The sequence below is a fragment of the Natrix helvetica genome (assembly GCF_964273705.1).
Source record: "Natrix helvetica genome assembly, chromosome: 5".
Classification (NCBI taxonomy): Eukaryota; Metazoa; Chordata; class Lepidosauria; order Squamata; family Natricidae; genus Natrix; species Natrix helvetica.
The window spans coordinates 11941645-11969323 of record NC_138551.1 but is presented as its reverse complement, the minus strand read 5'-3'; the positions used below and the strand labels follow the sequence as shown (position 1 = coordinate 11969323).

The 27679-nt window shown below is 39.1% G+C and overlaps 1 long non-coding RNA gene across 1 annotated transcript in view; it reads left to right on the top strand.

Moving 5' to 3' along the window:
• Positions 1 to 3940: 3940 nt before the first annotated feature.
• LOC309392786 overlaps positions 3941 to 27679 on the top strand; it is a 103505-nt gene continuing 79766 nt past the window's right edge. Inside the window, exon 1 of the long non-coding RNA XR_014175494.1 lies at positions 3941 to 4038. This is a non-coding gene — a long non-coding RNA (uncharacterized lncRNA). The remainder of the gene's footprint in view (positions 4039 to 27679) is intronic.

Here is a 27679-nt window from a genome sequence, read left to right as displayed (position 1 = left end):
TCTCAGCATTTCAAGCCATTTCTACAACAAAGAAATCACTTTCACAATCAAAACCTAAAATCAAATTTTCATTTTGTTTCCTGGTTTCGAAAGGAAAGTCTAGAAACTGTTTTCTAATAGAAACAAAAGTACATACATTCATCATCTATATATCTAAAAATAGCTGTGTGTGTGTGTGTGTGTGTGTGTGTGTGTGTGTGTGTTTGTCTGTCCAGCATAACTCTGGAACACCTTGAACAATTTCAACCATACCTGGTACACAGATTACATACTCTCTGGAAACAAATACTGTGCAGGGTAAGACACCCCTAACATCCCCTCAGGGTGTGTGTGTGTTCTGTTAAGATACAGCCTGTTGTGTATTAAAATGGCTTCTACTGTGCTGCCTTAAAATGGCTTCTACTGTACAGCGCTGTGGAGTTGCCATGGAAACAGCTTCAAAGTACTCTACAAGGGGGCTCCCTCTGGTAAGCGGAAAAATGCAACATTAAAAATTGCGGCGACGTTCATGGAAGGAGGGTTGGGATAAATAAATACATAGGCAGTGCTGGGTTATCAGCTAGTCAAATATAAAATATGATTATTATGGCTTTGAAGCCTTATGGCCAAGTGCCATCTGGATAGCTTGGAATTCAGATGTCATTGTTTGAATCAACAGAGGGATAGAATCAAGATCACCTGAAATGTTAATACCACTTTATAATGCCTTTATAATGCCTTGATAAGGCCACACTTGGAATACTGCATTCAGTTTTGGTCACCACGATGTAGAAAAGGTGTGGAGACTCTAGAAAGAGTGCAGAGAAGAGCAACAAAGATGATTAGGGGACTGGAGACTAAAACATATGAAGAACGGTTGCAGGAACTGGGTATGCCTAGTTTAATAGAAAGAAGGACTAGGGGAGACATGATAGCAGTGTTCCAATATCTCAGGTGTTGCCACAAAGAGGGAGTCAAACTATTTTCCAATGCACCTGAGGGTAGAACAAGAAGCAATGGGTGGAAACTAATCAAGGAGAGAAGCAACTTAGAACTGAGGAGAAACTTCCTGACAGAACAATTAATCAGTGGTACAGCTTGCCTCCAGAAGTTGTGAATGCCCCAACACTGGAACTCTTTAAGAAGATGTTGGATAGCCATTTGTCTGAAACGGTATAGGGTTTCCTGCCTAGGCAGGGGGTTGGACTAGAAGACCTCCAAGGTCTTTTCCAACTCTGCTATTGTATTGTATTATTGTATTGAATGTAGTCCTTGTGGAAATAGCAATTACTGTATGTACTGCAATTCAGTTAAGAGGTAGCAGAACTTCTAGTTGACTGGGAATAATTTGTCCTATTTTGTCCTGGTTGGCATTATATTTCAGCAGTCTTTCTTCCTGAACTTACATCTTTCTGGAGCATTTTGCCAGCACTGAACAAATGTTCAGCGAACAGCAGATATTCATTATGGTCCTTGACTAGAATTCTGCAGGCTAATAAAATAATTAAACAACTTCTGTTTCAGATCAAATTAAATACCTATATTTGGAACAATGATTTGATTTAAATATTCTGTTGGGCTGAAAAAGAGAGGGGGTCAGCTTCTGGAAAGCATATTCCTGTGTACAGCAGATTGGACCTTCCAAGTCTCTAATATGTTGCTTGAGGTATAGCCTGTTTGTCAACTTGTAAAGCGTTTCCATGACTACTATCATTGACATAGGAAAAGGGAGGGGAATTCCATGCATACCTTTGGCCAGAGTCAGGTCTCATATTCCTACAGCTGTTGTGTGAAATGCGCATGTTCATAGCCTGCAGTAGCACCTTGTTGATGGATGTGATTTATGACACAGACAGAAGGGAGGGGATACAGGGGTAAAGTTCAAACGCAATTAAGGGGAAGTCAGTTTCGGCTCCACAGAAGAACATGCCAAAATGTTGATCCTAATAAATGAATGGATTTCTTTTGAACTTTGTCTTGAGGCTCCTAAATTAATTAGGTCATCTTTGGAAACTTCACACTGTTATCGATACAATATCTTTTGAGAACCAATTGTCAAGAACCAGTGAAATCAGAAGATCCAGGCAGTTCAAATGGGTATAAAGATTTATGTCAAGCTTATGCTCTCTACAAGAATCTGAACTACTGACAATCGAAGCAAATTGGCAGTAGATAAGAGTCCATAGAATTCTGGAAGGAACTCATGACTAATGATGAGTTTGACTCCTCCCTCGGTCTCAACCTGGCCTTATCTGGCTTCTGCAAGGAAGCAAGTCTGGTGAACAACTTTGGAAGGCTAGTTCAGAGTTTGCTGATACTGACAAGACTGGTCCCTTAAAGGTGGACGTCCACAGTTTGTCTCAGTGCCCACTCCTGTCGAGAGAAAAGGTGATCTTTAAGTTACCCGAGTCTACGAAATTCAGGAATGTGAAAGCAAAACTCAAAAAGTAAATGTTGAATTTGGCCCAGAAATAGACAAGATGTTGAAAAGCAGGGAGATCTAGAGGGCAGAGTTACATTGCCACAAATGATGCAAGTCCAACCCTTCTTGATCTCCGTTGCCCTTTATTTAGTGCCAATTTAGTGCTCACTGCAAGTTGACTGGATTCTTGCATATAGACTTGAATAAATCTTCTGTGCTGGAACTTAATGTACGGTCCTGATCCTTTGCACCTGACACAGGCAGACTGAACGTTCCTTAAAACGGCAAGATAATACATACCCAAGATCACCCTCTAAATGTCAAGTTTGAGTAGGGATTAAACCCATGCCCCTCAAATTCTATTTTCTCAGTAATTTAATTATTTGAGTGCACCAGGAAAGAATCATCTTATGTCCCTATTTAGGAGCAATGAGGCTTTTAAATAATTGGAAATAGTCTTTGAATTACGGTGATATAATAATCTCTAGGTTTCTCTAGCCAATATCCAAGATGTTATGAAGATTTTCACACTGATGTTCTCTCTCTATAATCATACTTAAACCACAATGTAACTGATTTGGTGATTTTTTGGATGAACCTACCTATTTGTTGTGCCTTCATGGTTAAGCAAACCAGATTAACCTAATGTACAAACCCTATCAATCTCTTAATTTCAAAATTAGAGAGTAGCAGAGATGAGGGAGTTTGGTATAGCTTTTAACCAATATGAAGTGATTCATAACATCCCCATGTGGCCTTGATTCATAAATATAAAATTTATAGACCTGCTGTACTAACCAGGCTGTGCTACTGAGTAGAAAAAAATTATCCTTTATCAATTCACTTTCAATTAAAATGCAAATTATTCTCCATTGAAAAATATAGAGTTTGGGGTGATGCAAGGTATTGGAAAAACTCTGTGAGTTATCATTTAATGGCCCAGACACAAAATGGATCCAATCTCCCTTTGCCCTCTGCTCTGTTCTGCACTGAACCATGCACAGTTCTGGGGGATGACTATTCTTTTTCTTCTCCTTATCCTCCTATTTTCTTCTTTTCTTCCAAATAATGCAACGAGTCCCCCAAACAAACAACACCCGCCGGTATCTTATTCTTCGCATTTCTAGACCGCCCCCTCTCCCAAAAAGGACTTGGGGCGGTGTACAGTCCACACAACAAATAACAAATAATAAATACAAATATAAATATAAAAAGTATATCGAAAGTGTTTTTACCCTACCTCTTCCAGGACATTGCAAAACTGCATGCAAGAAAGAATTTGCACACAAGGTGGGGATGTTAGCAACCAACTATGTTTTACCATTGTCACAAATCTCACCGTAATTAACAAAACACATTGTTTTCAGCTCGAGCTGCAAAGATAAATTTGGGAGCTCAGGATACAGAGAGCGCGACGAATGAGGAAAGGTTGAGCAAATAAACCTGTAATAGAAACCCTGAGCCATAGCGTTCATTGCAGTGTCTGCAGGCCTGGAAAGGCAATAATAGCAATCTTTCTATCTTTTTTTTTTAGGCTTTCTGAAATCCAAACCAAAAAAACAGTGGAGCAATCTTGCAAGATAAACCCACCATGTGACTCCTTAGACTCTTAAGCAGCATGCGCTGTTCCAAATAAGGTAAGATGATTCACAGAGATGGCTATGCTATCGTTTCTCTTTCCCCTTTTTTCCCCGCCCCCCCTCTTTCCCCCAGCAAAAATAGCACCATCTCTGCCTTGTTGATGGGAAACAAGAGTGTCTGCTTTTAAAGAAGCCTAGCCCAGCCGTTAGAAAATAAAAGCTGGGAGAAAGGGTAATAAATAATGACAACAGATGTTTGTAAACTAAGCAGCTGCTATGTTCGGTGTTGCCTTGTGTTGTCTTGCCTTGATGTGCTGTCAGCTCGCTCTCACCTGGGACTACTGATATCTTATCAAAGCTCAAGCAGTTCCTTTTCAACCCCCCTGGCAGATAATAGCGCCTTTCAATTTGTCATAGGAAGAGTCGAAAAGAACCGTGGCAGTGATTGGTCAGGTGACAACTTGATGGACGTCTTGACAGTCCTTAAAGCATCACGGGAAATGGCTGTCACCTGAATTTACCCACACACACACACACCACCACCACCCATCTCCCCCCCCCCCCGTCACTACCAGGGAGATAACCTTCAGTGTGACAGCAGGGAGAAAAATCTGAATATTTACAACCGGTTTGGTAAAAGTGTCGCACTTGCGCAAGGCAGATCGTGGGTGAATTGAGTTTATTAGACGAGTAAAGGTGGCTTCAACTTGCAAATGATACCAACTTTTCCTAAGGTTGTATATAGTAAGCATTAACAATGGGTCTAGAAATATAGTTGGGTGGGTGTGCTTATTTTTGTGTGGGCGTAATGCTCTCCCCCAACTTTCAACATACTACCCATGAAATATCTCACGCATTTATATAGCACCACTAATAAGTTTAACAACTACTTCAACATGGAGCAAACTACAGTCTCTATTTTTTATTTATTTATTTTGGTTTGTCAAGCATGTATGAGAAAACGAGTGTAAGTATGACTATAACATATAAACATGTAATTATAAGCAGGTCTACGTAGATACATAAGAAATGAGTACAAATAGATGGGAACAGTACGACAGGGACGGTAGGCATGCTGGCGCACTTATGCGTGCCCCTTACAGACCTCTTAGGAATGGGGTGAGGTCCACGGTAGACAGTTTAAGGTTAAAATTTTGGGGGTTTATGGATGTAACAACAGAGTCAAGGAGAGCATTCCAGGCATTGACCACTCTGTTGCTGAAGTCATATTTTCTGCAATCGAGTTTGGAGTGGTTTACTTCTCTGCAGAAGGGCTCGAGAACAACAGGAAGAATTGTAAACTTTTATTTATAATGAAGTACAAGTGAGTATAAATAGGTTTGACGTGTCCTTGTGACCCATTTTCCCTTTCCATATTGAGGATTTATTCACTTTATCTTGTATGGGAGGCATTTTTAAGCCATTCACCAGCACATTTTAAAATAAATGTAGTTTTCAGCCGTAGGGAATAGGATAAATTCTTGTGTTTTTCTTCTCTTCATCCCTTCTCTGTAGTTTGGGAACCATTCTGCATTCCTTTTGGTTGTTTATTAATTATTAGTTTAGAGAATTATATGACTACTGTAAATAACAAGGAACATACTTGAGATATTATAATGCAAATGCTAGTTGTTTTAAAAAGCACAACTTTTCCCTTTTGTGACCCATAGGAAATATCTGTTGACATATTTAAGAAAATTTCAGATCAAGATAAGGGCATTCCTGCTTTCGGTATTATTATTTTGATTATTATTTACTATTACTCCATCTGGATTAATATTTCAATAGGCCTACACATACTTTCACAGGCAACTTCTTTATTTGCCGAAATATTTTAATAGGCAAAAAATTATTTTCCACAGAATCAAAACAGAGTTCACTTTCTGGAAATAGGCTGTAAAATCAGAAACCTTCACCAGACATTTAATAAATCAAATTTTAAAAAGGTCATTAACTAGAACGGACAACTGTAAACTGAAAAAGGAGTAGCGCAGGACAAAAAAAATGTGATTGCAGGATTGCAGAGAAATATGGAGATATTGACAGCATGAAGTATAGAGATAGTGCTAACTAGGTTCCTACAGACAAGCTTTGCATGCTTTTATTCCTGAATAATTATTCTCAGTCCAAAATAACTATTCTTGTACAGAAATGAAGGCGAATATGCGTGTCCAGGAGTAAGGTGGCAGGATCCAATCTGGTTCGGTTACAGTCGTAAGCAATACCGATTATCATCCACAACTGCAGCCTAGGTAGAAAATAATGGGAAAATTTTCCATTGTCCCGATTTTACTACCCTAACTTTGTGCATATAGGGGAGGGAACCTATTATTAACAAACCTTGTTTCCCCCACACCCTCCCTGGACACTGTGTTACCAAAATTTTGCCGCTGAAATGTACATGATGACAAGAGAGTTTGTGTCTTACCACTCTCACGCTCAAAATTCCCCATCATATCTCAGCTTTGTGGAGGAACCAGCAGTGAATCTCTAGATGCAGATTTATTTATTTTATTTTTTAAAAAAATGAGTACAGGGAGGTCTCTCCTTTGATTTTCACAGTTCGTTGTGGGTTGGACTATTGTGGTCGGCTGTGAGTTTCAGATACTATGGGGGTGAGATACAAAAAAAGCTGCCCCTTTTGTCCAAAGAATCTCTTTGTTAAATTTTTTTCAACGAAGTCGTTCATATGCGGATGAAAGGTTTATTTACAACGTGATCATGCTTATTTTCAAGGCTGAATAAATTTGGGTTGTATTTCTAGCGTTCCCTTTTCAGGCAAGGAAACGGTTGCAATAAGATATTCACAAAGGGATATAATTCATTATTATTATGTGGTTAATCTTTGGTGAGATTCACAGCCTTTGGGGCTGGTTGGTAGCTCAACAGCTCGAGTCCTAACCAAGGACCAAGGAACTGTTAAGGTAACGTCGGAGGACTTTGGTTGTTCCAAGTAGGGTGGTTTTTTGTAGCGTCAGAATGTTCAAGTCAGGTAAATTTAGAATTTCCAAATAGCGAGGTAGCCCTTTAGGTATTGCTCCAAGGGCTCCAGTTACAATCAGGACAACACATGATTTCTTTTTCCACAGTCACCCAACTTCAATTTGCAAGTCCCGGTATTTTGTGATTTTTTTCTTGCTGTTTGTCTTTAATTCGTGCATCACCAGGTATTGCAATGTCAATGAACTATACTTTTTTCTTTTCAACTATTGTTACAAGCGCCTACACCTGATTATTATCAGGTTTATTATTATTATTATTATACGATTGTATCACAGCGGCCAGTTGTTTCGCCGGATTTGGCATTGATTACTAGTCGGGCCCCACCCAGGGGCCTAGGACGTCGTAACGTATTTTCGTAATATACGTGCAGATCCAAGCAGTGCGGCCTTTTGCATTTGACTGATGGTGATTTTGTCAATTTTTAACTGTTTTAAATGTAATTCCAGTGCTTTTGGAATAGCACCCAGTGTGCCGATTACCACTGGAATTACCACTGCTGGTTTGTGCCATAATCGTTGAATTTCAATTTTTAAGTCCTGGTATTTTGCGATTTTTTCATATTCCTTCTCGGCGACCCTGCTATCACCTGGTATTGCGATGTCTATGATTGTAACCTTATTTTTCTCAACCAGTGTGAGGTCTGGTGTATTATGCGCCAGTATTTATCCGTTTGTATGCGAAAATCCCACAAGATCTTGACCATCTGACCCTCGACGACTTTTTCAGGCTTATGTTCCCACCAGTTTGTTGCTGTTTTAATGTTATAATTTTTGCACAAATTCCAGTGGATCATTTGTGCCACTGATTTGTGCCGCATTTTATAGTCAGTCTGCGCGATTTTTTTGTAGCAGCTGAGTATGTGGTCAACAGTTTCATCAGCCTCTTTGCAAAGTCTACATTTGGCATCATCAGAGGATTTTTCGATTTTGGTCTTAATGGCATTTGTGCGGATAGCTTGTTCTTGCGCAGCCAGGATTAGTGACTCTGTTTCTTTCTTTAATGTACCTGCTGTTAACCATAACCAAGTTTTTTCACTGTCCACTTTATCTTTTATTTTTTCCAGAAATTGGCCATGCAATGCTTTGTTCTGCCAACTCTCCATTCTTAATTTTATCACATCTTTTTTGTATTCTTGTTTCGTCTGTTGGGCCTTCAATAGATTTTTGTTCTTTACTTCGATTAATAGATGTTCTTGACTTTCTTTTAAATAATCAGCCAGTGCATGTTTTTCTTCTTCAACTATTTGCTTCACTTGTAATAATCCTCTGCCACCTGATTTCCGGGGTAGGTATAGTCTATCAATATCACCACGTGGATGTAAACTGTAGTGCATTGTCATTAGTTTCCTGGTTTTTCGGTCTAAAATGTCCAAATCAGCTTGTGTCCAGTTAACTATACCAGCTGTGTATCTTATAACTGGTATTGCCCAGGTGTTTATGGCCTTGATTGTATTTCCACCATTCAATTTAGATTTCAAAATTTTCCTAACTCTGTTGGTGTACTCTCCCCTGACAATAGTTTTTACTTCTCCATGCTTGATGTTATCCAACTGCAGAATGCCTAAGTATTTGTAGGCTTCATTTTCGTTGCATTTAATTAGTTGGCCATTGGGCATTTCAATTCCCTCACACGCAGTGATTTTGCCCCTTTTTATGGATAGAGTGGCGCATTTTTCTATGCCAAACTGCATTGAAATATCGGTGCTGAATACTCGGACTGTGTTTGTCAATGATTGGATTTCTATTTCTGACTTTCCATAGAGTTTCAAATCATCCATATATAATAAATGCGAAATTTTTTCGGCTTCTTTGGCTGTTTGGTAGCCTAATTTCATTTTTTTTAAGATTACTGATAGTGGGATCATCGCGATGATGAAGAGAAGTGAATCACCCTGGAAAATTCCTCGCTTGATATTAACCATTCCGTAGTTCTCATTCCCTACTGCCAACTCGGTTCTCCATTGTTTCATCGCCTTTTCAGTAAAGGATGTAATATTTTTGCTAATGCCAGTTGTTTTTAAGCATTTTATGATCCAACTATGTGGCAATGAGTCAAATGCCTTTTTGTAATCAATCCAGACCATATTCAAGTTCGTTTTTCTGTTCTTACAATTTTCTAATATCATTTTATCAATTAGGAGCTGATCTTTTGTGCCCCTGCCCCTTCTTGTGTTGCCTTTCTGCTCTACTGGCAAGATGTTGTTTGTTTCCAAATAATCCATAATGTTATCTGCAATAATGCCTGTGAGTAATTTGAAGGTTGTTGGCAAGCATGTTATTGGTCTGTAGTTTTCAGGTATTGTTCCTTTAGTTGCATCTTTCTGAATCAAGTATGCTTTTCCAGTTGTCAACCATTCATCAATTTGGCCATTTTGTAAAATCTCATTCAGTTGCCTGGCCAATATTGCATGTAAACTGGTCAGATATTTGAGCCAGAAACCATGTAATTGGTCCTTTCCAGGTGATGTCCAATTCTTTACTTTTTTAACTCGATTTTTGACCATCTCAGTTGTTATTTCTAATACTTGCATTTGTTTGTTGCCAATGCTTTTCTCAAAGTCATGTATCCATTTTGCTTCCTTATTGTAGTCCTTTGCATTTTCCCATAATTCTTTCCAGAATTCAACTGTGGCCTGCTTTTCTGGTTTTTGACTTTTGGTGTCATCATTCACATTAAGACTTTGATAAAAACGCCGTTGGTCTGATCGAAATTGCTGATTTTGTTTATACTGGATGATTCGTGCCTCATATCTTTCAATTTTCCTAGCTGTTGCTGTTATCTGCTGTTTTACAATCTCTACAGCTTCATTGATGTTTCTTGTATCCAATCTATACCTTCTGATTAGCTGATCTATAATTTTGTTGTTTCTAAGTCGTTGCTCACGCATGTTCTTCAAATTGCTAGCATCTGCCCTTAATTTTTTGACTTTTTGTTCCAATCGGATTTTCCACTTTGGCTATGATGCTTTTTCTGTTGTGTAACTAGGTGCTTTGATTTTAATGCCTAGTTCATTAGTGACTATTGCGGCTGCGCTGTACATTAACTGGTTCATTTCCAAGATGGATCCCGATTCAATTGTTGAAAGCACTGCATTAACCATTTTCATGATAGGGGCCAAAATTTTCTTAGGCACAGTTTTTAATGATGGTAAACGTTGCCGTTCCTTATTAAGCAGAAAATGCTCCATGATCTTGTCCTTCAATTCTTTTTGTTTCTGAGTTAGTTCATCAGTTGGTTCAGTGATAACTGGTTCTGGTGATAGTGTTGTTATTTCCTCCCCGACAGCTTCTTCTGGGAGTTCTACTACAATGCCTTTAGGTGTGTCTTGAGTATCAGTTATTTCTGCTTGTGATGTTGTTTTCTTAGTTTTGCAATTTGCTTGAATTTCCTCAAGTTCAACTTCACTAAACACTTTATTCTGTGTAATAAATCGCCTTTGATCTGCAAGTCGTTGTTCACTAACATTTGAATCTGGATGTTGTTGTTTCCATAATTCATACATTCGCTTTAAATAACCTCTTTTCCCAGGCTCTGAGTTGTAATAACAGGCCATTATGGCACGGTTTTCATCTGCACTATATTTTTGTCGTTTTGTTGGCTGGTCCACTTGTAGCCCACTTGTCGACGGATGTCCAGGGACCTCAACATCCGCCGCGGCCCTTGTTAACCCGCGCGACGACCGATGCGGTATAGAATTTTTATTTGTTTCTTTCACCATGTTATATGGGTTGGCGGGTTTTTTTTATGGGGCCAGGTTGCCAACCTGACCCCAACCCTCCTCCTTTCTCATCCGGGCTTGGGACCGGCAACGGCGGAGTTGTTGTTGTTGTTGTTGTTGTTGTTATTATTATTATTATTATTATTATTATTATTATTATTATTATGTTAATTTTTGGTGAGATTCACAGCCTTTGGGGCTGGTTGGTAGCTTAACAGCTCGAGTCCTAACCAAGGACCTAGGAACTGTTAAGGTAACGTCGGAGGATATAAGTTGTTTCAAGTAGGGTGTTTTTTTGTAGAGTCATAATATTCAAGTCAGGTAAATTTAGAATTTCCAAATAGAGAAGTAGCCCTTTAGGTATTGCTCCAAGGGCTCCAATTACAATCGGGACAACACATGATTTCTTTTCTACAGTCGCTCAACCTCAACTTGCAAGTCCCGGTATTTTGTGATTTTTTCTTCCTGATTATCTTCAATTCGTGCATCACCAGGTATTGCAATGTCAATGAACCATTTTCTTTTCAATTATTGTTATGTCAGGTGTGTTGTAGGCCAAGTGCCTGTCAGTCTGGATTCTGAAGTCCCACAAGATCTTGCCTTTCTCATTCTCTAAAACCTTCTCAACCTGATGGTCCCAGTGGTTTTTGCTGTACTCAAATCCAAAATTTTGGCACAATTTCCAGTGAATAATCTAAACAACATGGTCATGGCATTGTAGGTAATCAGTTTGTGAAATTTTGCTGCACCTGCTGATCAAGTGGTTGACTGTCTCATCTTTCTCATTACGAGGCGACATTTGCTGTTGTTGGTAACATGTTGAATTTTTGCCTTCATGCAGTTTGTGGCTAAGGCTTGTTCTTGAGCTGCCAAAATAAAGCCTTCTGTTTCTTTTTTCAGTGCTCCTGATCTTAACCATTTCCAAGTTAGTTTTTGCTCAGCTTTGCCTTCAATACTTTTCAAGTATTGGCCATGCATAGCTTTGCTTTTCCAATTTTCAGCTCACTTCTCAATTACTTCTTTCTTATATTCAGCTTGTAACTGAGTTGTCTTCAAAAGGCCTCCTTTATTTACTTCCTTAATCATTGGTTCTTCACTTTTCTGGATGTAATCATTCAAGCTGTGTCTTTCTTCTTTCACAGTCTGCTTTGCTTGTAGGAGTCCTCGACCACCTTCTGCTCTTGGTAGATACAATTGGTCAACATCACTTTTAGGGCGCAAAGCATGATACATTGTCATAAGCTTCCTTGTTTTTCTGTCCAAATTGTCCAACTCCATCTGGGTCCAGTCAATTATTCTTGCAGAGTATCAAATTACAGGTATAGCCCAGGTATTTATGGCTTTGATAATGTTTCCTCCACTCAGTTTGGACTTCAATATCTTGCGAATTCGTCGAATGTACTTGGCTGAGGTTAATTCCTTGACTTTATTATGCATTAAGTCAGAGGCCCCTAAAATCCCCAAGTACTTGTAGCCTTCTTCTGGTTTTACTGCCTTTATCATTTCTTCATTCTCAAGTTGTATTCCATCATCTTCTAGGACCTTGCCTGCCTTGGTTGCCATTGTTGCACATTTGCCAATTCCAAACTGCATACCAATGTCTTCGCTAAATTCTTTTGTGCTTTCAATTTATAAGTTCAGTTCAACTTTTGTTTTACCAAACAGCTTCAAATCATCCATGTATACCAAGTGTGAAATTTTCAGACCTTTCTTTGCAAGTTCGTATCCACCGTTCACCTTCTTCAAAATGGTTGTCAGTGGTAGCATTGAGAATATAAAAAGTAGGGGTGAAAGGGAATCACCCTGAAAAATGCCTCGTTTAATTTCAACTTCACCCAGTTCTTCTCCATTAGCCAAAAGCTTCATTTTCCAGAGGTTCATTGAAGTTTCCATGAATTTTTGTATGTTGCTGCTAATGCCAAAGATTTTCAGGCATTTCTTGATCCAGCTATGGGGAACTTAATCAAACACTTTCATATAGTCTGTCCAAGCCATGAACAGCTTGGTTTGTCTTTTCTTTGAATTCTTTAGGATTAGCTTGTCAATCAGCAGTTGGTCCTTTGTTCCTCTTGTATTTTTGCAGCATCCTTTCTGTTCTACAGGAAGCAAGTCTTGTTATTTGTTATTTGTTATTTGTTATTTGTTATTTGTTATTTGTTATTATTTATTATTTATTATATTTATATTTATATTTATATTTATATTTATATTTATATTTATATTTATATTTATATTTATATTTATATTTATATTTATATTTATATTTATATTTATATTTATATTTATATTTATATTTATATTTATATTTATATTTATATTTATATTTATATTATTTATATTTATATTTATATTTATATTTATATTTATATTTATATTTATATTTATTAATTATTACTTATTGCTTATTAATCATTAATCATCTATCATCTATCATTTATCATTTATTATTTACTTTATTCATTAAACATGAAACTCAACCAACTGAACATTCAAAAATGCATCATTTTTCATGATTCATGATTTTTTCCAAATAAGATCCATCTGTAATAATAATAAAGTGGAAAAAGTTATTAAAAATGAGAAGGTGTAGATCTTGTGGGACTTTTGAATACAAATGGATCGTCATTTGGAGCACAACATGCCAGATATCACAGTTGTAGAGGGCCAAAGTGTACAGTTTATTGATATCACTGTTCCTGGAGATGCCAGAGTCAAAGAAAAAAAAATTAGAAAAAATCATGAAATATCACGACCTGGCCATCGAAACTACACGGCTATGGATGAAGCATGTAACAGTGATACCCATTGTCATCGGGGCACTTGGCACCATGTCCAAGAATTTTATAAGATACATCAACAAATTGCAGCTTCGTGCAATAACACCAGCGGAATTTCAAAAAACTGTGCTACTCGGAACATCTTATATTTTAAGAAGTTGCTTGGTTGATAGCTAGGATGCTGGCAGCAAACCGTATCAATCATTAGCACCAGTCAATGGTATTTGTGCTGCATTTTTGAATGTTCAGTTGACTGAGTTTCATGTTTAATGAATAAAGTATAATAATAATAATAATAATAATAATAATAATAATAATAATAATAATAATAACGACGAGGACAACAACAACAACAACACCAACAACAGCCAAAGAAGCTGAATTTTTTTTCGCATTTATTATATATGGATGATTTGAAACTCTATGGAAAGTCAGAAATAGAAATCCAATCACTGAAAAACACAGTCCGAGTATTCAGCACCGATATTTCAATGCAGTTTGGCATAGAAAAATGCGCCACTCTATCCATAAAAAGGGGCAAAATCACTGTGTGTGAGGGAATTGAAATGCCTAATGGCCAACTAATTAAATGCAATGAAAATGAAGCCTACAAATACTTAGGCATTCTGCAGTTGTATAACATCAAACATGGAGAAGTAAAAACTATTGTCAGGAGAGAGTACACCAACAGAGTTAGGAAAATTTTGAAATCTAAATTAAATGGTGGAAATACAATCAAGGCCATAAATACCTGGGCAATACCAGTTATAAGATACACAACTGGTATAGTTAACTGGACACAAGCTGATTTGGACATTTTGGATCGAAAAACCAGGAAACTAATGACAATGCACTACAGTTTACATCCACGTGGTGATATTGATAGACTATACCTACCCCGGAAATCAGGTGGCAGAGGATTATTACAAGTGAAGCAAATAGTTGAAGAAGAAAAACATGCACTGGCTGATTATTTAAAAGAAAGTCAAGAACATCTATTAATCGAAGTAAAGAACAAAAATCTATTGAAGGCCCAACAGACGAAACAAGAATACAAAAAAGATGTGATAAAATTAAGAATGGAGAGTTGGCAGAACAAAGCATTGCATGGCCAATTTCTGGAAAAAATAAAAGATAAAGTGGACAGTGAAAAAACTTGGTTATGGTTAACAGCAGGTACATTAAAGAAAGAAACAGAGTCACTAATCCTGGCTGCGCAAGAACAAGCTATCCGCACAAATGCCATTAAGACCAAAATCGAAAAATCCTCTGATGATGCCAAATGTAGACTTTGCAAAGAGGCTGATGAAACTGTTGACCACATACTCAGCTGCTACAAAAAAATCGCGCAGACTGACTATAAAATGCGGCACAAGTCAGTGGCACAAATGATCCACTGGAATTTGTGCAAAAATTATAACATTAAAACAGCAACAAACTGGTGGGAACATAAGCCTGAAAAAGTCGTCGAGGGTCAGATGGTCAAGATCTTGTGGGATTTTCGCATACAAACGGATAAATACTGGCGCATAATACACCAGACCTCACACTGGTTGAGAAAAATAAGGTTACAATCATAGACATCGCAATACCAGGTGATAGCAGGGTCGCCGAGAAGGAATATGAAAAAATCGCAAAATACCAGGACTTAAAAATTGAAATTCAACGATTATGGCACAAACCAGCAGTGGTAATTCCAGTGGTAATCGGCACACTGGGTGCTATTCCAAAAGCACTGGAATTACATTTAAAACAGTTAAAAATTGACAAAATCACCATCAGTCAAATGCAAAAGGCCGCACTGCTTGGATCTGCACGTATATTACGAAAATACGTTACGACGTCCTAGGCCCCTGGGTGGGGCCCGACTAGTAATCAATGCCAAATCCGGCGAAACAACTGGCCGCTGTGATACAATTCTGTTGATGCAATAATAATAATAATAATAATAATAATAATAATAATAATAATAATAATAATAATAATAATAATAATAATAATAATAATAATAATAATAATATTTGTACAGTCAGCCCGATGTTTAATCTGGGTTTGGCATTTTTGTCTACCTATCGAGTCCTTACCAAGGACCTGGGATAGGCAAATCTGGATGTTTGATGGTGTTATAGATATCGTCTGAGGATGGAAGCATTTCCAAGTAAAGCCACCTTCTGCAATTGACTGATGGCAAATTTGACAATGCCAATGGTGTTCAAATGTGCTCCAGTTGTTTTGGGACTGTACCCAAGGCGCCTATTACTATTGGTACTATCCTTGCTTGCCTTTGCCGTAGTCGTTCTATTTCTATTTGTAGGTCTTTGTTTTTTGTTATCTTCTCCACTTCTTTCTCTTCTATTCTGCTGTCTCCAGGCACTGCCACATCCCCTATCCAGACTCTTATTGACAACTGTTAAGTCTCGGGTGTTATGTGGCAGGTGGCTGTCTGTCTGGATTCCCAGAGCAATTTAACTTCTTCATTTTCTATGACTTTCTCTATTTTATGGTCCCATCAGTTTTTGCTTACATCATCATCAACAACATTATTATTACATTTTTTATTATTTTTTAAAATATATATCCATGTTGTGTGTGGCCCCAGTTGGTTCTGGGTATCATTCATATTAATCCAATTTGCAGTAACAATGAGTAATCTCTATCACTTTTATCAAATTTAGGTAATCCTCATTATATTGCTTAAACATACATAAACAAAAAAATGCCTAACTCCTCATCTTTATCTCTATCTTCCTTTTCAATCTAACCATTTCTCTATTATGTATAGGCAAAGTTGTTTCTGGATATCATTTACAGTATATTAATCCAATTCACCCCAACAATGTTACTAATCTGTATCACATTGATCAAATTTAAGTAATCCTTGTTATATAGTGGACAACCATTTAAACATGAGCCAGCAGTGTGCAGCAGCTGCCAAAAAAGCCAACACAGTTCTAGGGTGCATCAACAGAGGGATAGAATCAAGATCACGTGAAGTGTTAATACCACTTTATAATGCCTTCGTAAGGCCACACTTGGAATACTGCATTCAGTTCTGGTCGCCACGATGCAAAAAAGATGTGGAGACTCTAGAAAGAGTGCAGAGAAGAGCAACAAAGATGATTAGGGGACTGGAGACTAAAACATATGAAGAATGGTTGCAGGAACTGGGTATGTCTAGCTTAAGAGAAAGAAGGACTAGGGGAGACATGATAGCAGTGTTCCAATATCTCAGGGGTTGCCACAAAGAAGAGGGAGTCAAACTATTCTCCAAGGCACCTGAGGGTAGAACAAGAAGCAATGGGTGGAAACTAATCAAGGAGAGAAGCAACTTAGAACTGAGGAGAAATTTCCTGACAGTTAGAACAATTAATCAGTGGAACAGCTTGCCTCCAGAAGTTGTGAATGCCCCAACACTGGAAGTCTTTAAGAAGATGTTGGATAGCCATCTCTCTGAAACGAGGTTTCCTGCCTAGGCCGGGGGTTGGACTAGAAGGCCTCCAAGGTCCCTTCCAACTCTACTATTGTATTGTATTGCATTGTATATTATTTAAACATACATTAAAAAATACCTAACATGTTAAACTTCTAATCTTTCTATCTATTATTTTTATTCATTCTATAAAAAATATATTCTAATATTTCCCCTATCTAATTTTATTTCTGCCTCTTTCAGCTTACAATCAGGCTACTTTAATATTTAAAGGGCAATTCTTTCTAACCATCATCTCTTTTCTTCTTTAGTGCTTCAATTCTTATCCATTTTTGGCCTAGCTATCTGCGGGATCGCATCCTACTCCATACATCCCTGCGACCAATTCGCTCTCACAGAGAGGGACTCCTCCGGGTGCCGTCCACTAAGCAATGCCAGCGGGCGGCGCCCAGGAGTAGGGCCTTCTCTGTGATGGGCCCGACCCTCTGGAATGAACTCCCCCCCGACATCAGAACTACCACCGATCTCCGCTCCATCCGCAAGAAACTCAAGACCCACCTGTTCCAATTAGCTGGCCTGGCCCAATCGTAGTTTTAATCTTCAATCCTCCTGGCCGGTATTTTAAATTTTGGGGGGTAAATTTTTTAAGCTGTTTTTTAATTTTTACTAGTATTGTACAGACTCCATATTTAATTTGTTTTTAAGGGGTTTCTAATGTATTTTTATTGTGTATACGGTTTTTTAGCTTCTGTCTGTACACCGCCCCGAGTCCCTTCGGGGAGAGGGGGCGGTCTATAAATTCAATAAAATCAAATCAAAATCAAAATCATTTTTAATTCGCCTCCCACACTTCTCATCTTTGTAGGGATATAATTCTTGAGCCCAAAAATACATGGAAAAATATAATTTAGAAAGGACTTCAAGTTTCCTAATGGCTGAATTGGAAATATGGAGTAATCTTACCAAGAGAGAACTTGGGGATTTTGTCTTGATTAATGTATGCTTTTTTTCAAAATAAAATATATATTTGAAAGGCAACTGAACTATCTTATTGGGCAACCTTTAGGGTGCATTCATACAATGGATTAGTTACTGGAGGAACCAAATGTTGGGGTTCTCATAACATACAGAAACATAAACTAAACAAAGTGGCTGTTCTCAAGTAGTGTGCAAAGCTATGATTTAAAAAAATTACTCTGTCGTACAAATGCACAACACTATACAATACAATACAATACTAGAGTTGGAAGGGTTGAAGTCAACTAGGTTGTTGACTAACCTGATTGAACATGTAGTGAGAACGTGGGATTAATTAATATGTTAACTAAATGAATTCTGCTTGACCTGATTTATTTGCACATTGTTTGCATATAGTGGCTCAGTGGCTAAGACGCTGAGCTTGTCGATTAGAAAGGTCAGCAGTTCGGTGGTTCAAATCCCTAGCTCCGTGTAACAGAGTCAGCTCCCGCTACTTGTCCCAGCTTCTGCCAGCCTAGCAGTTTGAAAATATGTAAAAATGCAAGTAGAAAAATAGGAACCACCTTTGGTGGGCAGGTAACCGCATTCCGTGAGCCTTTGGTGTTTAGTCATGCCAGCCACATGACCACAGAGACATTTTTGGACAGCACTGGCTCTTTGGCTTTGAAATGGAGATGAACACTGCCCCCTAGAATCGGGAACAACTAGCACATATGTGCGAGGGGAACCTTTACCTTTACCTTACCATGAATCTATCAATCTTTTACCATTATTTATCTAAACTAGTCAATCAAGTCAATCAGCCATTAATATATGGGTTTGGGAATGGCCTTCATTGTATCTTGCCAACTTTATCTGATTATCTGGGTGTAGAGTTTGTGCTGTATTGTAGCTGACTTGTTTCTTTTTGGCTTAGAAAGATGTGTGAACTTGCCCATTATGATTTAGCATTTTGTACAAATCAATTAGGGTTTTACAAACTGTGGTTTGGAGAAGCTTAGTGCTACATGTGAATAGAGCTACTGACTCGGAAAGAATTGAGTTCCTTCAAACATTCAAAGCAAGTAACTTTGACAGGAATATTTTTCCGACGCTTATTGGAAAAGAAAATAATACTTTTCTGTTATAAAAGCTGGATTGTAATAATGGACGGTCAGCTGGAGAGATGATTGTAACTTTTCCATTTTGATGTAATATCTGTTTAGTTGCTTGTAGTGAGGCTCAGCACTGTTTTAATGAGTTGTTTAAGGAGATGTGTCGCAGTGTGAAAAGCTATGGAGTATATCGGTCTCCCTTATTATTGATTTTTGCATTTTGTATTGCCATGAATGATTCTGCCAAAGATCTGCTTTAAATGCCTCTCCTCTTTGAGTAAATTGAAAACATTTCATCCCACACTGATGTAAACTGTCATATTAGGATCAAATGGTGTACATGTTTTCCAGTACAATTGAAAGTCATTTTAGAATGAGATGTTACATAAACAGTGGTGGGATTCACTTACCTTCGCTACTGGTGCAAATGTGAGTGTGCAGAAGGTCGTGCATTACGTCGGGGTGGGTGGGCGGAGCCTGCAGCCACCACCTCTACTGGTTCGCCCGAACCGGTCAGAAGTGGTTGAATACTACCTCTGTACCTAACCATTTATTATTTTCATATAAGCACCATGTTTGGCTATTTTTGTTGTTTCTTTTTACCATTTTCAATTGATGGAGTGAATGACTGTGTGATGGCTCCCTTGGAGATTTCCCCAGATACTTCTTCAGATGTTAGTTTGGAGGAGGATGAACCAGTCCCAAGCACACCTGGAGGGGAGTTGGTCATTGGCTCCGAGCAGCCATCTTAGAGGTCTTTGGCTGAAGCACAGATGTATCAGGACAGCCCTGAGGCTTCAGGTGGGGAAAAGATGCAGCTGCAGCCAGTCAGTGAGGAGGAAGAGGAACTGCCTTCTGCAACTGATCCGAGAACACATAGGGCAGAGAAAAGGCAGGAGCAGAGGAGGTCAGCCAGATTACTCATAAGGAGGCAGCTTCGCCCTTCTTGATGGGACCAGAAGCTGTCTATTTAGCACAGCAGACAGATGGAAGTGATGTTGGGAACAACATGTTCATTTTCTAGCTGTGTGTTTTCTGGTCATTGTGATTCTTGCCTTGCTTTGGATTGACTTGGATGGTATGTTGTAAACTCTGTATTGTGGATTTAATTTTGCCTGGTGGATTTATTTTGATTGGGATTGCCTTGTTGACACCTTGGCCATTGCTCTGTGGACTGACATTGGTCTGCTAGTAGCTGGATTTAATTGGGACAGTTCAAGGAATTTGGTGAAGGGAGTTACAGGGGAGTATTAATAAACCCAATAAACCACAGTTGTGTGTGTGTGTGAGAGAGAGAGGGGGACAACAGAGTCTGGCTGGTTGCAAATTATAGTAAAGCAGAAAAACTTTAATTCCCAGTTTTAGATGAAGAGTCTTCTCTGATATAAGGATTTTCTACCCCTGCTGATGTTCTTTCCACCATTCATCAGCATCATGTTCAAATCAGCATTCCCACAACAACTGAGTAATAAGTTGTGTGAGGCAGTGCAGGTAGTCCTATCACCACAATCGAGCCCAATGTTTCGGTCACTAAGAAAGTCAGTTGTTAAGTGAGTTTTGTCCTGTTTTACAACTTTTCTTCCCATCGTCGTTAAGCGAAATGTTGCAGGTGTTCAGTTAGCAACACAACTGTTAGGGGAACCTGGCTTCCCTGTAGACTTTGCTTGCCAGATAGTCGCAAAAGGGGAATCCCATGACCCCGGGGATACTGCAACTGTCACAAATATGACTCACTTGACAAGCATCCGGATTTTGATCACGTGACCATGGGGATGCTGCAACGGACAGGTGAAAAATGGTCATAATTCATTTTTTTCAGTGCCGCTGTAACATAGAACTAAACCATTGTAAGTCAAGGAGCACATGTAACAGTGGTGGCTTGCAGGCGGTACGATCCGGTACGCGCGTACCGGTGCCTGCTGGAAGCAGCAGCCACTGTGCCGGAATGGTGCTTTGGAGGGCCCACCCACCCCCCCTCGTTCTTTACCTGTATTTGAAGGAAACGGGCCATCTGCGCACGTGCGCGCAGTGTACGGCACCTGTGTGACACTCCACCGAGCAGCTGGAGTATCACAGGCGGTGGGTGTGCATGCATGCACAGCGCATGTGCCCGTGGTGCACACCCGGATCCCATTGCAGCGGGTGCCGAAACCCATTACTGACCTGTAACAATTTTTACAAACATGAAAGTATGGGAAGAAACAAATTGATAGTGAAGAAAATGGGATTGGTCCAGTTGGAGATCCAGAAATGGATGAGAATGGTGAGTTTTGGTGAGTGGTTGCTTAGAAAATGTTTTGACAGAAGAAAATGTGATTTAAAAAGTACTGGAGTGTGCCGAAATGGATAGACTCACAAAAGAACTAAAAGACAAAGAGGAATCCGAGTACTGCTTAGTATGGAATCTATGGTACAAATGGTGAGAGGTAAAAAATAGGAAAGCAATAAAGGGAGGAAAAAAGATAAAGAGACCAGAAAATAAATACAAAATCGTGGAATTAACAAGAGGGGGAAAATATAAGATAGACTCAGTGGTGGGTTGCAGGGGGTACGCACCGGTATGGGCGTACTGGAGCCTGCCTGGAGCACCGGATACGGTTCCGGTATGGTGCGTCAGAGGGCCCACCTGCCTGCCCGAGCTCCTTAACGGTCTTTTAAGTCTTCGCACTCCAGTGCATGCGCATGGCATCTACAGTGCCTGTGCGATTCTCCGCTGAGCAGCTGGAGCATTGCGGAGGCTTGCAGAGGCTCTAAGATGCATGTGTGTGTTGCACTGCAGGCATCCATGTGGACGCCGCTGGGCCCGTTCCAAACATACCAGTTGGAACTGGATCTGGAACCCACCACTGGATAGATTGTATATAAAAATAATACGAAATAAGAAATATAAGAGAACTAAGTGTATATATAAGATGTATTGTAAGGAATCAATAGAGATAAAAGATATGCATATGGTGTAGGTATGCTGGTTTTGTTGTATTCGGGTCTTTTCCCGTGTAAGATTTTACACGGGAAAGATGTCTTACACGGGAAAATACCCAAATACAACAAAACCAGCATATATATATATATATATATATATATATATATATATATATATATATATATGTGTGTGTGTGTGTGTGTGTGTGTGTGTGTGTGTGTGTGTGTGTGTGTGTGCGCGCGTGCGTCTGTGTGTGTGTGTGTTACAACCCCTGGTATGCCTAAATATGGGAGGAAGCCCACTACTCCCTCTCTCTGTCCTTCGGCTCATCACAGAAGACCATGCAGGCAGAAAACCATATTTTTTAATGTTGCCTTTTTATATTTGTGTTGTATTTGTACTGATAAATAAATAAAGGGAGACTAGTATAGATCTATTTCGAGCTAATTAGCTCTCATCAGCTAGCCATACCCTTACTGGGATTTGAACCTGGGCTGTATTATATATTAGGCAGGAGTCTTAGCCACTAAGCCACAGGCTCTCCTCCTTATCAGTTGAGCCAGGGAAATAGGTATGTATTTGTGTTATCTGTGTCATCTGTGATGAGCCGAAGGACAGAGAGAGGGAGTAGTGGGCTTCCTCCCATATTTAGGCATACCAGGGGTTGTAACACAAATACATACCTATTTCCCTGGCTCAACTGATAAGGAGGAGAGCCTGTGGCTTAGTGGCTAAGACTCCTGACTAATATATAATACAGCCCAGGTTCAAATCCCAGTAAGGGTATGGCTAGCTGATGAGAGCTAATTAGCTCGAAATAGATGTATACTAGTCTCCCTTTATTTATTTATCAGTACAAATACCACACACACACACACACACAAACACGTATGTATGTATGTATGTAGGTAGGTAGGTAGGTAGATAGAGATAGAGATAGAGATATACAGATACAGATACAGAGATAGATAGATAGATGATAGATAGATAGATGATAGATAGATAGATAGATAGATAGATAGATAGATATAGAGATAGAGATAGATAGATACAGATACAGATACAGATACAAATAGATAGAGATAGATAGATAGATAGATAGATAGATAGATAGATAGATAGATAGATAGATAGATAGAGATAGATGATAGATGATAGATAGATAGATAGATAGATAGATAGATAGATAGATAGATAGATAGATAGATAGATGATAGAGATTGATAGATATAGATACAGATACAGATACAGACAGACAGACAGACAGACAGAGATAGATAGATAGAGATAGATAGATAGAGATATAGAGATAGATATAGAGATATAGAGATATAGAGATAGAGATAGAGATATATAAGGTGTATATATATATATATATATATATATATATATATATATATATATATATATATATATATATATATATATATATATATATATATATATATATATATATATATATATATACATACAAAAGAAACATAATGGATATTTAAAAGATGTAGAAGTGTTGCAAAGACGATATAAATGTATATTAAAAAATAAATAAAAAATTAAAACATGTTTTGATTCCTACCTGCTATTGACAGAATGTGTGAACATCACATCAGAAAACAAATAGATGAAAAAAGATTAAAAGTGCTAAGAGGAAGGGGAAAATGGAAATTTTGAGTAGTTTGGAGAACTGGGAAATACCATCTCTGGCTGGCCCCGCCCCCATCTATTTGCTGCCTCCCGAGTCCCTGCTGATCGGCTGGGTCTTCTTCTGTTGCCCTGCACAGGAGAACATAGCTGGAAAGCAGGTTAATGGGATGGGGAGGGAATGGGAATTTTACAGTATACTTGCCCTGCAGTGAGGTAGAAATTTTGCAGTATCCTTCCCCTGCCACGCCCGCAACGGCACGGCACGGCACGCCACTCCCACCAAGCCATGCCCACGCCAGGTGGTAAAACATTTTTGAATCCCACCACTATATGGATGGTCGTTTGGTTTAGCAGTGAAGGTGTCAGATTACAATAATACAATAATAATAATACAATAGTAGAGTTGGAAGGGACCTTGGAGGCCTTCTAGTCCAACCCCCTGCCTAGGCAGGAAACCCTATACTGTTTCAGACAGATGGCTATCCAACATCTTCTTAAAGACTTCCAGTGTTGGGGCATTCACAACTCTGGAGGCAATTTCTGTTCCACTGATTAATTGTTCTAACTGTCAGGAAATTTCTCCTCAGTTCTAAGTTGCTTCTCTCCTTGATTAGTTTCCACCCATTGCTTCTTGTTCTACCCTCAGGTGCTTTGGAGAATAGTTTGACGCCCTCTTCTTTGTGGCAACCCCTGAGATATTGGAACACTGCTATTAGATTAGTTCTGCCTCCGGCGCATAAGCCAACTGGATAACCATGGACTGGTCCCTCTCTCCCAGCCCTAAGAAGAAGAAAGGAAGGGCAAGCAATTTTTGAACTGTGTCTTGGAAAACCTCATGGATCTCTGTGTGTGTGTGTGGTTCAGAGGTAGTATTCAGCCGGTTCTCTCCAGTTCGGGTGAACTGGTAGCGGCGGCTGCGGGAGGTTCCGCCCACCTGCCCCAACATAATGCATGACCTTCTGTGCATGCACAGAAGGCGGTGCAAATGCATAGATGTGGTGCATGTGTGCGAAGCATGCACACACACACACGCTCACATTTGCGAACCGGTAGGGAAGGTAAGTGAATCCCACCACTGGTGTGGTTACCATAAGTCACATCTTTGGCGGTTGTGTCTTTGTGTGGAGAGGAGAGGAGAGGGGAGAGGAGGAGAGGAGAGGAGAGGAAGGAAGGAAAGAAGGAAATGTGGAGGTAGAAGTAGATCTTTGAGATTTCATGGTTTCCTTTATAAAAAAAAGTTTCCTTATGGTTACTTTAGAGGTCTTGAAATCTAGAGAGATAGATCAGAAATGAGAAATGAAAGAGAGAAGAGAGAGAGAGAAAGAGAAAGAGAGAGAGATCACAAGAGAAAGCAAACTTGGGGAAATACCTGTAAATTCTATTAAAACTTTTCAATAAAAAAAAGAGAGAAAGCAAACTTGATAGAATTAGTGACGCAGAAGCTAGAGTCCCTTGTAGTATAATGGAGACACGCAACTTCCGAAAATGAGAACAAAGATGCCCAGTCCCAATCATATCCTAATTTTAAATTTCCTTTCCTCTATTGTGAAGCCATTTTTAGATTAAAGGTTAGTCCTAAACTGAGGGCGGAACACTCTGTTTCTGAGGGATTGCATGTTTTTGACACTTCCTTCTCTTCTTTGTGCTTTATTCTTCAAGACGTTCTTATGTCTGGTATTAACGTACAAAAAGAAATAACACCAAAACAACAACAACAACAACAACAACAAGCTGTTCCATGCTATTTATTAAGCAAATTTATGCCATGCATTTAAATTATAGCTCATGGGAGGGAAGAAAGAAAGGAAATGTTAAGTTTCCATAGCCTGCGAAAAGAAGGGCCCTCAAGTTTTCATGTCTTATTTGAACATACGTTTTTTTGGTATGGTCTTTTTTTTTAATTTTAATCTTTTTTTGATGGAAAGGATGTCTGAAATTTATTTTTGGCAAAACATGGCTGCCATGATAACTAAAATAACGGCAATAAACACACCATATGATATTGAAAATTGAAAATTTTACATGGCTGATACTTGACGTATACAAGGACAGAGAAGGTCTTCCCAAAGTCCATCCAATAGACTGTCAATAAAATGCTGGCCACTCCCTTCCACCCCTTCCACTGTTTTGGTACCGCTGGGAAATGATCAGAACGTGTCTTCTTCACCTTCCTTCCTCCAACTGGTTAATAGGAAACAATTAAAGATGGCTGCGTCCCTTCTCCATGCTTTCACTGTTGGTATGGTTTCCTTCCACAGTGAAGAAAAAAAAGTTAAATAATGCATACACAAATGATGATGATAATGCACACACAATTTCTGGAAAAGCCACTGCTTTCCAGCATCGTATTTGTCATCAAACTTTTTTCCCCCCACTTGGGTAACTTCCACATTGGAATTAAGTAATAGCCACCTATCATTCTACAGGTGAAATCAAGTATTCTTAGGTATAACTACGATCCTTAAGAAAAGACTTCACGCTGAATGTGGAAAACTCTCCATCCAATATTCTCTTAGCACTTCATTTACGGGTCCTATTTAACAATGTTTACTCCAAAATCAAAAGTCTTAACAAATAACTATAGTCTGGCCTAGTATACTGTCTTATCCCTGAATGTAACTATACCTTTGTACAATTTTTTTTTTAAAAAGCAATGCTATCTCTTTTCAGTTTTCATATTTCAGTAGAAATAGTTTTGAAACAAGGAAAAAGTAGCTATTTTGAGGATTTTTTTACCTCAGAAGAAATAGCTTCCTTACATGAGTCCCTCACCCTGTGCAGCATCACCTGAGAAAGGGGTGGGTGACAGGTCTTCCTTTTCTTTCCTTTGTTGTTTCTCACAGCTTATGTTCAAGTTCAGGTCTTCCTTCTTCTCCTGCTGCTCCTCATGAGGTATAGACACTCCCTCTGGGATATGCTTTGATTCTAGTGTTTGTTGATCTTCTCCGTCACCTACTGACAGCAAGGGCATTGTGAGCCATTCCTCTTCTGGTCCTAGTGTTGCTTCTTTCTCATCTATATGCATTGTGCATTGTCCATCCTGTTCTTCTGGGCTTTCATCCAGACAATGAATGTCCCAATTGCTGACCATTGGGCTGTCCTTCTTTTCACATGGTTCCTCGGAGATATTCAAAGGCAAAGAGGTGAGTTTTGAAACTATTAGAGGCTGTTGTACTTTGATGCAAGGATGGTCCTGGCAACCTTGCTCCTCCTTGTCATAAATGCCCTCGGACCCAGAATCTCCACACTCTTGCTTTCTTTGCTGTTCTTTCTCAAACCTGATATTGCCAAGGAGTTTGCTTAAGTCTTCTGAAACAACAGGTTCTTGATTCTCCTCTTCTTCAGTGGCCTCAGATCCAAAATGTGTGTCTTCCACCTCACTGTGCTGTTCTTTTCCTTTACTCTGATCGTACGTGTTAATTTGTTCCAATATAATATGTTCCTGAGTCGCTGGGTATTTCTGTTCTATAATGTGGACAGCAGCATCCTCAGGTGAAGAATTTATATTATCTAACATTTGAAGAGTTGTTGTACTGATTACATTCAGGGGCACTATGGTGCTTTCTGGTGCTGTGGTTTGTTGGTAAAGGCTGTAGGGTATATACTGATGGTCGTCTACCTTGATGAAAGCAATATTTGATGCCGAGCTTCTGGCAACTTGTACTTCTTTCTGGTTGTTTCCAGAGGATGTACCCTGACAGGGAACATTAATGTCTTGTGTTATAACAGAAGACTGGTCTTCCCAATCAAACAAGTTTATGTAACTGTAGTCTAGAGTGTTGAGGGAAGCTTCTGTCCCAGAGTGTAGATACTGCTGTTCTCCTGCCTCGTCCTCCTCATAGCTTTCAGACACGGTGGATAAAATACTTGGATGTTCTAGTTCTATGGGTTTCTGCACCTCATTTTGACAGATCTGGTCCTCACTGCATGCCTCTTCCTCAGATGAAGAATTCCATTGGCTCAAGGTGATTTGTTTCTCCCCATTATGAGCTGCGCCCATGGTAGGTTCTTGTTGCTCCAAAAGCTTTTCTTCCTCACTGTATACTACAGAGGATTGATCGAGCAATTCCTGTAAAGAAGTGACACCTTCAGAATACGCGCTGGTGCTTTGGTCTAGCAGGATCTTCTCCT